General features: G+C 48.0%; 1 protein-coding gene across 2 annotated transcripts in view; it reads left to right on the forward strand.

Annotated features, from left to right (window-relative positions):
• Nucleotides 1–13,399, forward strand: part of LOC105075196 (protein FAM169B) — a 67,208-nt gene that overhangs the window by 19,778 nt on the left and 34,031 nt on the right. The window lies entirely within an intron of this gene.

The raw sequence follows: 13,399 nt of genomic DNA on the forward strand, positions 1-13,399 counted from the left end.
GAGATTCTGTAGGGCATCCTAATTTCTGTTTATTTGACTCACATAATGGCTTTTGTGTTAAAGGCACTAGGCACCTTCTTGCCCGCAGTGACAGCATTCAGAGCTGCTTCTGAGGGTGGCACTTGCTGTCCTTATTAGTAACACGTATTGGTTGCACACACAGGGTGGAGCCTTTTTGGGAGTGTCGCCACAGCCCTGTGAGTACAGGGACCCTTCTGAGCACCCCTGTCCGGCCCTACAGATGCAGAAATGAGGCATCTGATGGTCAGGGACTTGCCCAGGGCCACGCAGCTATCCAGGGCGGTTTCCTTTCTGGCGGTGAGGTTGCTGTAACCTGTAACTCACTTATTCTTCCTCTGCACTGTGACCAATTTCAGCTTCTTGGAGTGAGTGCTCTGAGCACATGTGGACGGCCATGCTCAGCTGCATACGAGGCAGGGGTCCGGGGCTGTTGGCGGGGAGTGTGTGAGGTGGGTGAAGGGCTCCCACCCGTCAGTCCCCCTGGAGCCCAGGCCACCAGTGAGCTGTAAGCAAAGCTCCTCGCCTCTGACCTCAAGGGAGTCCCAATTTAAATTCAGTCCTATCTAGAAATGCTTTCCTTTCTTAGACTTTTCTGTGTTTTACAGATTTCCTGCAATTCCTATCTATTGCTTTCCTAATAAGAAGTTTAAAAAAGAAAAACCAATCCTTAATGAGTTAGGCTTCTTTAAGTGGTGTAGTGTCTGGTGAAAGGTTTGGGTTTATAAGATAACTTGCAGACATGCCTCCTTCCTCTCTCCAGCCACCACCCCCCGGAGATGGGCTTTGCTTTTCACCCTGCGTGTCCATCTGGGGTTTGTAGTCAGGGGATGCCCTGCTCGATGGGTGTCACAAAGCCCAGGGTGACATCGTTGACCAGGGAACGTTATTTAGCACGTAGACTGTCATCAGAGCTTCTTTTGTTGCTAATCCCGAGACATGAGTGTGCTTAGCGAGCTGTCTGGGAGTCTGGGGCATGTTAGCGAAGCCTCCTCGTCGCTCCAAGGCTGAGGGAGGCTGGGCTGTGTGTGAGAGCTTTCTGGTCAAGGTTCAGGACATCTCCTGTTCCTGTCCAGCCAAGCCCTGGTCACCGTGAACAAAGGGGCTGTGATAACCCCCAGGACTTCGACATTGCTTTGAATTTGCGTCTCTGCCACCAGGTTGGTGAAAATAACAAGATGTGCCCACAGGCACTCCTCGGTGAACAGATTGTCAAAAGACTCTGAAAATACCATTTGCCAGTTTTAAGAAAATGTCCAAATATCAGCAGCCCTCCACTGTGCCTTTTTTTTGGCATTTAACAATATTCTGGTTATAGGTCTTTAACTGTAATTTGCATACTGTAAACATACGACTGACTCTTATAAATCTGTTTCCTATTTCTATTGTACTTAATTTTTTGGTTGTTTTCAAGAATGTGTTATAATAAATATTCATAAGCTCCAAGAAATCTCATTCTGGACCTTTCTTTATATTTAATAGCTCTTTAAATAAAGTTTCCAAATGTTTTCCTGCTGCTGGGGCTCCAGGATGGTTGCTGTAATTTTGCATGAGTTCCAAAAAGCCCTCAGGTGTTATCCACACCTCGTACTCTTTAATCTGGTATTTTGAAGCATGCGTGATGCGTAAATAGGCATCTCTTGTGGCTTGAAACGTGGACTCCGAAGCAGCCGATGGTACCGTCGGGTCTCTTCACAGCTTTGACATGCACGCCACTTCACCCGCGTGCTTAGCTGTGACCATGGAGAAGGCTGTCCCTGATTCCTTTGTTATTTTCCTCGAGCAGTTATATTTGTGAAGGCCTGTGTGTTTGCGTGTATGTGTGGTTAGATGAATGCTACAGAGATCAGAGGTGTTTGATAAGCCCCTGTATGAGTTAATTATTGATAAGCTGGTTGAATCCATCACAGTAACTTCTGATAGCCCTGTGAGCAAATGAAAATCATCCTGGAGTTGTGAATTCCCTGGCGGCAAGCAGTTAACATTCCCGGCAGACTGCTCTGAGGATGTCTGTGCAGGCAGACCTCGGAGATGCTGCGAAGGTTCCAGACCACCGCACCGCCATAAGGTGAATGTCGCAATAAAGCGAGTCACACAGATGTTTTGGTTTCCCAATGCGTAGAAAAGTTATGTTAACACTATACTGTGTAGTCCATCAAGTGTGCAATAGCATTATGTCTAAAAAAAGTACACGTCTTAGTTAAAAATACTTTATTGCTAAAAAAATGCTGACCATCATCTGAGCCGTCAGTGAATTGTAATTTTTTTTTTTTTGGAGTGGGGAGGTAATTTAGGTTTATTTAAGTATTTGCTTTTAATGGCAGTACTGGGAATGGAATCCGGGACCTCGGGCATGCATGCTAGGCACACACTCTACCACTGAGCTCTACCCTCCCCTCCCTGTCATCTTTTTGTGATAGTGACATTAAGGATCCCTGGTCACAGATCAGCATAATGAATATAATAGTAATGAAAGAGTTTGGAACGTTGTGAGAATTACCAAAATGTGACACGGAGACAAAGTGAGCAAATGCTATTGGAAAAAATGATGCCGACAAAGGGTTGCCGCAAACCTTCAATTTGTTAAAACAAACAAACAGTGAAGCCCAGTGAAGTGAAGTGCGTACAACAAGGTGTGCCTGGAATGCAGCTTTCCAGCTTTCCCTTGGAAGAAACCAGACGGGCTTTTCGTGAAGGTGGCTTGAGAAGCATGTGCCCTCGGTCTGGCTGCTCCCTGTGGACTCATTCTGGACTGTTTCTCGAATCAGAGGCTGGTTTATGTCACCGAGGAGACATAGCCAAAGGCTACCAAGTTCCTTAGTTGCCTCTGTACCTCCCAAGGGCCTTATCTTTCATTTATTTCCCCTTGTTTTGCTATTCCTTTTATTTTAAAATTATTAACTGATCTCAAGTATTTACAAAGATTAAAAATATCTCTCATCAAGAAAGTTGTCTTATCTCCTGTATTAAATCAAAACTCCTAGCATTCCAGGTTCCCAACAGCTGATGGCCTTTTGCTGTTCTCATTTCTTCCTGGGACTTGCAGAGTAGAGCAAGATGAACCTGGACCTTGGCATCGGATTCAACAGACAGCCTCTTGGCTCTGCCAACTGACTGGGTGACGCAGATAAGTTATTTGGCCTCTCTGAACCTCAGTTTGGTCATCTGCAAAGTGGGGACATCTTAGCTACTTCACAGGATAGTTGCGAGAAAGAAATGATTTGTGGTAGAAAAACCTGATGCTTTGCACCATCCAGGGCAGAGCGTGGGCATGGCATGTGCAGTCTCCTTCCGTCATGGGCTCTGCTCTGTCTCTGAGTGTTGTGTTATAGAACAGGATTTTAAATTTCTTGTGAGTCGCTGGCCAAACTTTGGCAGCCGAATCACCTCCCTGACAGATTCTGCTTGCATACCTCATGGAGAGGAAGCCAACATCACACCAGGGCAGTCTAGTCTGATTGTGAGCCACCCTAATTGTAAAACCATTATTCTTTCTACTAATCCAAAACATTGGCTCAATGTCATGCAGTCCACCCAAAGCAGCCGAAGATCAAAGATGGGCCAGGCAGGCTGTGCCTCTCCACCACCTGGATAGAAAGACCCAGGTGGCAATTCTCATCCTTGGAAGCACGGTGAGCAAGGGCATTGACATGGGCGGCTGGATCGCGGACCTGACCTGGGGCTGTGTTAATGGAAGGATCATGTTCCAGCTCAATTACAGCTCCGTTCTCTCTGGTGCTGCTCAGGCCACAGCTGAAACAAACTGGTGCTTATCCGTGGAGAGCAACCAGGGGATGAGAGGGCTTGAAACCTTTTGAACAGGGCTTGAGAAAACTAGGGCTATTTTGCTTTGGAGAAGGGAAGCAGGGGTCCAGAGGCTCACGGTTGAAAGGGTGTTCAGATCATTAGGCCCAGCGCTTTCCGAGATGATTTCAAGTGGTGCAGCTGAACTTTAGAAGGAGAGGAAGGATGGTCTTTTGAATTTTATTTCAATCTGAAATATATCAAGGTGAAAGTTTCCGTTTCTGACTAATATGCCTTTAACGCTTACCTAACACTTGTTAATCTGCTTAAAAAATAAAAAAAAAAAAACAAGTCTCCCAGCTGAGCACCCTTAGCTAGAATTTAAAGATTTGTCATTGTAAGATTTCTCTTTATTATCATAGCAAATGATGCCTTGAGGGTGGTGTCTGGGTCCCTACTCCTGGGATAACCTGTTCTATTCTGGGACAGCTCTGACTATTAGAACATTCTTCTTAAGGAGCCCAAGCCAGTATGCCCATATGTCTCCTCATTGGCCCAGTGCCCACCCCGGGGGCCATCCAGGTAGGTGGGCATGACTGTTCCCCGGGGCAGAGTTTCCCAGGCTGGAGGCCAGCTGCCCTGTCTCCTGAGTCCCTTTTAAGATCGCCCACATGTTTCTCATTCTCCCGTGGGTCCTCCTTTGATGTGGGCTCCAGAGCCCATCCCACCCTGGAATCTTCTTTCAAGTCTGGCTTCTCCTGGAACATGGCATCCAGAACCCATGGAGTGGGTGCCAGGGTGGAAAGAAGTTGAGTTTTGGAGTCAGTTAGACCTGAGTTCAGACCTTCTGCCCCTTATGAGTGGGTGGCCTGGGTTAAGTTATGTGGCGCCTCTGAGCCGCAGTTTGGTGTCTTCCTACTCGGCGGTGTGGCCCACGGCCCAGCAGCAAGGTGTCACCGGGGAGCTTGTTAGGAAGGCAGGAGCGTGTGCCCCACTCAGCCCTGCTGAGCCAGGGTGTGTCCTTTAACAAGACCCCCAGGGGCCATCTGAGAGATGCACGCTAGAGAACTGTGAGAGGAGAGCGGTGGCTGGTGGGAGCATTCCTCGCTCTCCTTGGGCGCCCTGTCTCCACAAAGCTAGCCTCAGTTGACCTCAGCATCTCTGTAGAACCAACCCAAGGATGACTCACCTCCAGCTGACGGTGAGCTCATTACCACGCACGCCCGGCCCCTGGGCTTTTAACACACACTTATCATGGCTCGATCCCCCAAAATGTATGTAGTTGATGTTTTGAATCCTTTTTTAATTCCCATTACGTATTTATAAGTAAACAGATTTATTGAGATATAATTCACATATCATACAATTACCCATTTAAAGCGTACACTTCAGTGTTGCCCCACGTAAGTCTCATTACCCCAAAAGAAACCAACCCCGACCCCCTTATCTGTCACGTCCTTCTACCCGCCTCTTCCCCATCCTCCTTAGCCTTAGGCAATCTATTCTGTTTCTGTGGATTTGCCTATTCTGGACATTTCTGGTGCATGGAATTGTGCGGTATGTGGACTTTGGTGTCTGGCTCCTTACCTCACTTGATGCCTTCACGGACTGTCCATTTCATGACATCTTTCAGTACTTCATTTATTTTTATGGCTGAATACTGTTCCATTGCATAGATTTACCACGTTTTGTTCATCCATTTATTGATTGATAGCTATTTGGGTTGTTGCCACCTTTTGGCTCTTATGAATAATGCTGCTTTGAAAAATCACATACAGGTTTTTGTGTGGATATATATGCGTGTATCTTTCCAAGTTACTATTTTTGTTTTCTTCCGAGAAGTACCCAGAAGTGAGATTGCTGAATCATGGGGTAGTTCTATTTAAACATTTTTGAGGAACTTCCATACTGTTTTCCGTAGTGGCTGCACCAATTTACATTCCCACCAATGGTGCACAAGGGCTCCCTTTTCTCCACATCCTTGCCAACTCTTGTTATTTCTTGCTTTTTGATAATAGCCATTCTAACAGATGCGAAGTGATATTTCATTGTGATTTTGGCTTCTGTTTCCCTGATGATGAGTGATGTTCACCACTTCTTCATGTACCTGTTGGCCATCTGTATGTCTTCTTTGGAAAAATATTCAGAGTAAATGTGTTCTGAGATTCAACTTTCAGTGTGTGGAAGGGAGTGTTTTCTCACAGCACCAAGTAATTCTCCAGACACCAGCTGAATGTTCTACCATTCAACTCAATTCTGACACTGACTGGAGATACCATCAGATCATTACCTGAAAACTGGGTTCGCCTCTTGGAGAGTGTTGAGCCAAAAGACACAACCAAGCCAAGGATCGGGAGAAGGAAAGATTTATTATTACTTGCAGCAAGTAAGGAGACCACCGAGGATAGCAGCATCTCTCCTAACAGCAAAATTGGGGAGGTTTTAAGATGAGGGTACGTGCATATTCATGAAGAGGCTTGGGCAGTCGAAAGAGTCCAGGTTTTAGTTGACTGAAGTCACCAGAATCAGGAACGGTCAACATCATTCTCCTTTCAGGCTTATCTGTACCACTGAAACAGAGCTAGGAGTCAGTCTTTAGAGCTGATATATTATCTTTGCTGTTGTTACTTCTCTTGCCTGATAATAGTCCTTTGTTTCTGAGTTCTTCTGTACCCTCAGGATCATTAATTACTGAGACCTGTTCAAGGGCAAGCATTGTAGCCAGGCTTAGACTGCAAAATGGCTTAGGTCAAAAATGGCTTCTCTTATATCATGCCTGGTTCTCTTTCTCTGGGAACCCCCTGCCCTGTCTGCTTACAAGATTCCACAGTTAAGGGTTCAGTCCTACAAGACCCCCCTGCCTCCCCTTCAAGCCTGGGCTGCTACATGTACTAATGACCCACTGGCTATAAAGCAGAGGTTCCCATGACTCTCTCCTCGGGTTGGGTTAATTTGCTAGAATGGCTGGCAGAACTCAGAGAAATATTTTACCTACTAGATTACTGGTTTGTTATAAAAGGATGTAACTCAGGAACAGCCAGATGGGAGAGATGCCGAGGGCAACGTTAAGGGGAAGGGCATGGAACTTCTATGCCTTCTCCACGTGTGCCACTCTCCCAACACCTCCATGTGGTCTCCAACCCGGAAGCTCTCTGAACCCTCCCCTTCTGGGTTTTTGTAGAGGCTTCATTACATAGGCATGATTGATTAAATCATTGACCATTGGCAGTTGATTCTACCTCTAGGCACTCTCCCCTTCCCAGAGGTCGGGGTGTGGACTGAAAATTCCAACCCTTCTATCACTTGGTTGGTTTTCCTGGCAACCAGCCCCCATCTGTAGGTGGGTTCAAAAGTCACCTCATTAACATAACAAGAGACGCCTTCCTTGTTCTCATCACTTAAGAAATTCCAAGGGTTTTAGGAGCCCTGTGCCAGAAATGAGATGAAGACCTAATGTGTGTGTGTATATATATATTTTTAAATTATAAATCACAGTATCACACAGATTCTCTGCCCATTTTTTAACCACATTGGTTGTTTTTTTTTTTTTTTTTTTGCTATTGAGTTGTATGAATTCTTCATATATTTTGGGAATTAACCTTTTATCAAATAAATGATTTGTAAATATTTTTTCCTATTCAGTACATTGCCTTTTCATTTTGCTGGACAGTTTCCAAACTATGTTTTAGTTTGATGTAGTCCCATTTGTTTATTTTTGCTTTTGTTGCCTTTATTTTTGGTGTTAAGTCCAAAAAATCATCACCAAGACCAATGTCAAGGGGTCACTGTGGTTTTGATTTTCATTTCCCGATGACTAAGGATGTTGAACATCTTTTCAAGTGTTTATTGGCCACTTTAACATCTTCTTTGGAGAATTTTGTATTGAGATCCTTTGCCCATTGGGTTATTTGTCTTCTTGAGTTGGAAGAATTCTTTGTGCATTCTAGATACAAGTTTCTTGTTGGATATATGAATTACAAAAACTTTCTCCTATTCTGTGGGTTATCTTTTTACTTTCTCGATGGTGTCCTTAGAAACACAAAAGTTTAAAATTTCTATCACATTCAGTTTATCTATATTTTCTTTCTGTTTTGTTGCTTGTGGTTTTGGTGTTAAATCTAAGAAAACTTGGCTCGTTTGAAGAGTAAGTCCTTTTATCCAGTTCTATTCACTCTTCCTTCTGGCCGTGTAGTTAATATCATTTGAGGTTCTGAAGGTGTGCATTCTTTATTTTTAATCCAAATATTTAAAAAATGCTTTTAAAAAATGCATGCAATCATTATACCACAACACACACACCGAACCCATTACTTAGTGTACATTTCTGGAGATTTCAAGGGACTCATAAAATGCAAGTCAAGAGACTTCATGAAATGCATTCCTGAGGTTAAGAATGGAGTGGAATCCAGCCGCTAAAATTAAGGTGACATGTTTAATTATTTTCCTAACACTAGCCTAGAACACTCCTCAGAAAAGGGACTGAAGCCAGTTTACCTTCTGTGGTCTCGGTGAACTCATGCTGATTTTAGGGCCAGTGTCTCTTTTCTAGGGTTTTATAGGCTATCTTTCATAATTCACTTTATACCATCGTTAGGAGGGGATGTTCAGGGAGCCAGGCGTTAGTTTCAAGACCTGTACCTTCCCCTCCCACACTGGGAGAGCACTGGCTTATGTGGCTTTCCGGCCCCCTCCCAGCACCCCATGCTCTCAGAGACTCAGGGTGACAACCTCAGGATCGCATTCGCAGGACTCCCTGGCCCCTGAGATGTACGTTCTCTGGGTCTAGAGGCTTGGGCTTCTCAACAGTAGCTAACACGCTCCTTTGCCTGTCTGTCCGCTGTTTCCAGCTACCAGCCTCCCTCCTAGTTTGGAGGCCCTCTGCCTTCCCAGCGAAGAGGGGCCTCTGTGACCATCAGAGCATCTGGCTAAGGTGTGTTTCTCCCTTGAGCTCTCCCCCTGCCCCAGACCAGACAGCCTACCCAGGCAGCTCACCTGTTTCCTCGAACGTCTTCCCAGCCTACCTGAACTTTCTTCTGACTTCCATCTTCTTGGATTGTGCTGGGTCTGTGGACTGTGGTTTTGGGGCACCTCTTCCATCCTTCACATTTATCCTTTTAACATCTGACCCTTTCTGAAGGAAGCCCTCTCGGCAATCCTAGACCACATGTACGGTTTTTCTAGACGATCTCTTCCTGTTTTCCTTGTTACTAAATTTGTCAGATTTTTTTCAGCTCTCTTTCTGGCAATGTTCGACTTTTTTTTTTCTCTTTAGAAAACCCAGTAGTCAGATGATCAAAGGGCAGGGCGAAGAATATGCAGAGGCTGATTAAAAATGGCAATTTATAATTGAGTCAGATGAAAGGGATGTATTGCCAAGTGCTATGGAAGTTTCCAGAATAAAGGGACTCTTGGGTGTTGCTGGGTATGGGAAGGAGCACTGAGTTCTTGGCAGGGAAGTCCAGTCTGGCCAACATAGAGGGTAGGGGGCCTGAGAAGTTCTCTGGTGCCTGCTCTGTAGGACCTCTGGCCCCCTGGCCTGCCGTCCAGGCTCACTGGTGGCCACACAGCTGCCCCTCTACCTGCAGGGCTGGCAGCTCTGGACCTGAAGCAGCACCTGGAGAGGCACATAGATCGCGGAAGACAGGCCCCCTATCCTGGGCAGCGCCCTGTCTTGCAGACGCTGGCCATGAGCCTCACCGGCCTCTCCTGTTAACGTCTGGAAGCTTCCTCGCACAGAGTCTCCTCATTATGCTCCAGGCCCTTGGCTGGTGGGGCGTCCGTGCTGAGGGGAGTTGGCAGGATGCCTGGTGGTGCTATGGAGGCTGACGAGGTGGGGGGGGACTGGAAGAGGGGACTTGCCTTTGGATCTTCAACCCTTTGCAGAATGCTTTGCTCATGATCGGAAGGGAGGATGGAGAGAAGGGAGGGCAGGTGCAGCATCCCGGGGAGGCTGCGCGTGCCCAGGGGAGAGAAGCGGAGGGCTTGTTTGGTGGGGAGGACGTGGGCTGGTGAATTAATGGAAATGACAGGATTTGGGATGGATGGGAGGTGTGGGGGAGGGAGGCCTGGGAGGGACTTGAGTTCCGGCTGGGCTTGGTGGTGGTGCCAACAGTGCTGGGTGATCTGGAAGGAAATGCTTGGGGCGAGGGCAGCCTAAGCTCATGTCCGCGGGGTCTGCGGGCCTCAGACTGGAGGAGGGGTCCAGGTGGGGCCTTCACTTTGCAGACTCTTCCTGGAGGGTGTGTGCAGTTAATTCCCTATGCAGGGGAGGCAGCGAGGCTGAGAAACGGAATGCGGGGGTCCTTCCGGAGAAGGCGGGTGGAGGGCAGGTTGTTTGTGTTTGTTACCGCATGTTGATTTCCCTGATTAGAACATCTTTCCCCTCAGCTCGCTTCCAGGACATTTTGTGACCAAGCATAACACTCTTCCTTCAAATTGCTGCTAATTTATTTACGGTTTTTGGTGATTGCATGTCATGTGCACCCTGAGAAAAACAAGCAGGGAATCGAAAAATGATGATTTTTTCCTGGAAAAGCGTGCCCGGTCTAGGCCTGCAGTGACAGCGAGAGCCAAGGCAAACATTCAGATGAAACCGGAGCCGCTGTGGAGCCGCCTTCCTGGTGGCTGTCGTGGGCTGGTGGGGATTGCGACACGGCGGGCTCGGGGCCAGGCCCTCTCTGGGCTGCGTGTGGGGCAGGTGGGAGGGGGTCAGGAGGGGTGGGCGGGGGGAAGTGAGGTGTGCCTCTGAGCTGCCCAGAGAACTTCTGCAGAGCTGAGAGGCCCTTCCGGGGACATTCCTCACCCCTGAGAAGGCTGCCTAGATTTTGGGGAGGGGTCGGGGTAGAAGGCCAGACAATGAGGGTGGGGAGGTGCTGTGAATCTGTGACCTCCAGGAAGGGACTCAGCTAGGGCCGCTCCTGGTCCCGTGCGTGCTGTGAAGGGAGAGGTCTGGCCTCCCAGCTGGTGGGACGAATTGGGCTCAACCCAGCTCTATTTAGCAGGAGGAGCCCATCAGACTGAGTCAGTGAAGCGCTTCCTCCACTGTGAAGCGTGTCTCCGGTGAAAACCAAGCTAACGTGGTGGGAGTGGAGGAGAGGCTTGCTGACCTGGTGAAGTCTGAGTTTCATCATGCAGAGAAGTCACTGCAGTTTTTCTGGCTTCCAAGTTTAACGACCCCCAGAGACTCAAGAACACTGAATGTTCAGGGACTACCTGCTTAGCAGGCCCCCTTTGATGCAGCCTCTGTTGTCCGGTGGATGTTGAATCTTTATGCTCAAGTCTGTGCTTGCTTTTGGGATAATACAGAGGTAGATGTCAGCCCAAAATGGGTCCCATTCTCCCACCATTCACTGGGGGAGCTCCACTTAAGTGGATTTGACAGTCTGAGGGAAAAGAGTTTTGGCCAGAAACTCAGCCTCGATGTAGATACCTGCTCCTCCTGGCGGCAAAGGTGCCTGTGTGGCCCTGCAGGCTGGGCCAGGGTCAGGTGGCTCCCAGGTTGAGGAGGACCCGAGTTCACATAAGCTAAGGGAGCTTTGTGCCAGAAACGGAGAGAGTTCTGTTTTCCCTGGGCCATGATGGATGCAGATTGAAGAACTAGTCACAGTGACAGTGCTGTGTTTTGGGAACACATGTTGGCTATTGTTTGGGATTTCCTTCATTATTCCCTGTTAATTTATGGCACTTACTGTGAGCCGGATTTAAATGTAGGGGAAAACAGCATCCCACGAACAAAGACATGTCATTCTTACCAAGGGATGAATGGTATTTGGAAAACAGAGAAGTTCCAAGGAAAATATTCCGAGTGTCAAGGATGGAGCCATTATCTGGGGGCGGGGAGCATTTCTTTGAGGCATCTGAGGTTTTTACCACTGCAGCGTGGGCTGTCTGCACCCTTCTCTGCTTCCCCCAGCCCTGAGGAACTCTTGCTTGCCTCAGTGCAGCCTGTGTGTGCTGTGGGTTTCTTCCTGCCTCCAACACCTTGGTGTCCAGCTGTCCCGCAGGACCCAGGCACCCCATCTCATCGCATCTTCCTTGATTGAAAATCTCGACTCATGAAAACAAAATTGCTGGAGGCAAGAAAGGCCTGGGAACCACAGGGAGGCTGACGCAAAGATACTGCAAACCAGATGTTTCTTTCTCCGTGGCAAGGAGGCGCCCAGGTTCACCGGGCATCTGGGGAAATGCTTTTCTTTAAGGAAGACATCTGTATGGAAAAGGTAGCCCGAGTAATGCGATGTGACAGTTGCTATGTCAACGCACGTATTTTTTCCCCTCCCCTTAAATTATTGACTGGCTCAGTCAATGTTGCATAAAAGTCATGCAATGCCTTGGAATGTGTTTATGTGCTGTCCTCTGCCAGAACTTTTCAGCATTTTTTTTTCCCTACGTGTATTTTGCTTTTGGGAAGATGGCCTGTCACTTTGGTTTAACTGTGCTCTTTTTTGGGGGGAAACTACATATTTCTTAGATTTGTAATGGGGCAGTGGTGGCTTAGACTGCAGGGGAGCGATTGGGGGCCATGGATGGCGGGGTGGGGGGCAGCAGGGGACTTGAAGCCCTTTCAGCTGTGATAGAAGAAGTTTAAGCCACGGGCCAGTACGTGAACAACTTGTAGTTAGTGTGGGGAAGTGGGGGTGTGTGTGTGGACCCCTTCTTCCTTGGATCCCATGATGGTGGGGGGCACGGACCTTCTCTGTCTCTGCTCAGGTCCAGGCTGTGTGTCTAGCTGCCTGTTGGCCACCCCAACCTTGCTGTATCTAAAAGGCATTTCAAAACTGAAACCCTCACCACTCCTCCTTGTCTTCACTTCCTCCTGTGAAGTCACCTGCGTCCTTCTGCTCAAGATTGCGAGCTGGCTGCCGCCTGCCACCCCTCTCTCTTCTGCCTTAGGACCAGTTCGATTCCCAGGTGGTCTTTTCTACCCCTGAGAATCTCTCTCCTGGCCAGCATGATTGCTGCACTCAGCCCCTCCTCGCTTCTTAGCTGGATCACCACGGCCTCCCATTGTCCTCCCTGCCTCCGGCCTCACCCCCACCTGAATCTGTTCTCCACACTCAGTGTGATCCTTCTCAAATAACCTTTTTTTTTTTTTTTTTTTTTTTAAATTTCAGAAGGACTCATTCTTCCCACCTGGGTATAACCCAACTGTTCTCTTCCTAAAACACCACTCTGATCACGCCTCACAGTGACCATACTCCTCAAGAGATACATTACGAAGCCAAAACCTCAGCCTAGTCCCCAGACCCCCAACACTGGAGCCCAGTCTGCTTCAGGCCTATTCTTGGACCTCTTCCCCAGGCCTCCCAGCCGGCCTGCCATGGTCTGAATGTCTGTGTCCCCTGCCAAAGATACGTGTTGAGATCCTAAGCCCATGTGATGGGGCTGGGCTGTGGGGCATTTGAGAGATGCTTAGGTTGTGAGGGTGGAGTCCTCACCATATGATTAGTGCCCTTATCAGAGAGACCCCAGAGGGCTCACGTGCCCCTTCTGCCACATAAGGATGCAGTGAGAAGTTGGCCATCTGACACCCAGAAGGGCTCTCATCAGCACCCAACCGTGCTGACACCCTGGTCTCAGACTTCCAGCCTCCAGAAGTGTGAGAAATAAGTTTGTGTTGTTCTAACCCACCCCTGGA

The sequence above is a fragment of the Camelus bactrianus genome, chromosome 27, assembly GCF_048773025.1.
Source record: "Camelus bactrianus isolate YW-2024 breed Bactrian camel chromosome 27, ASM4877302v1, whole genome shotgun sequence".
In the NCBI taxonomy this organism is placed as follows: domain Eukaryota; kingdom Metazoa; phylum Chordata; class Mammalia; order Artiodactyla; family Camelidae; genus Camelus; species Camelus bactrianus.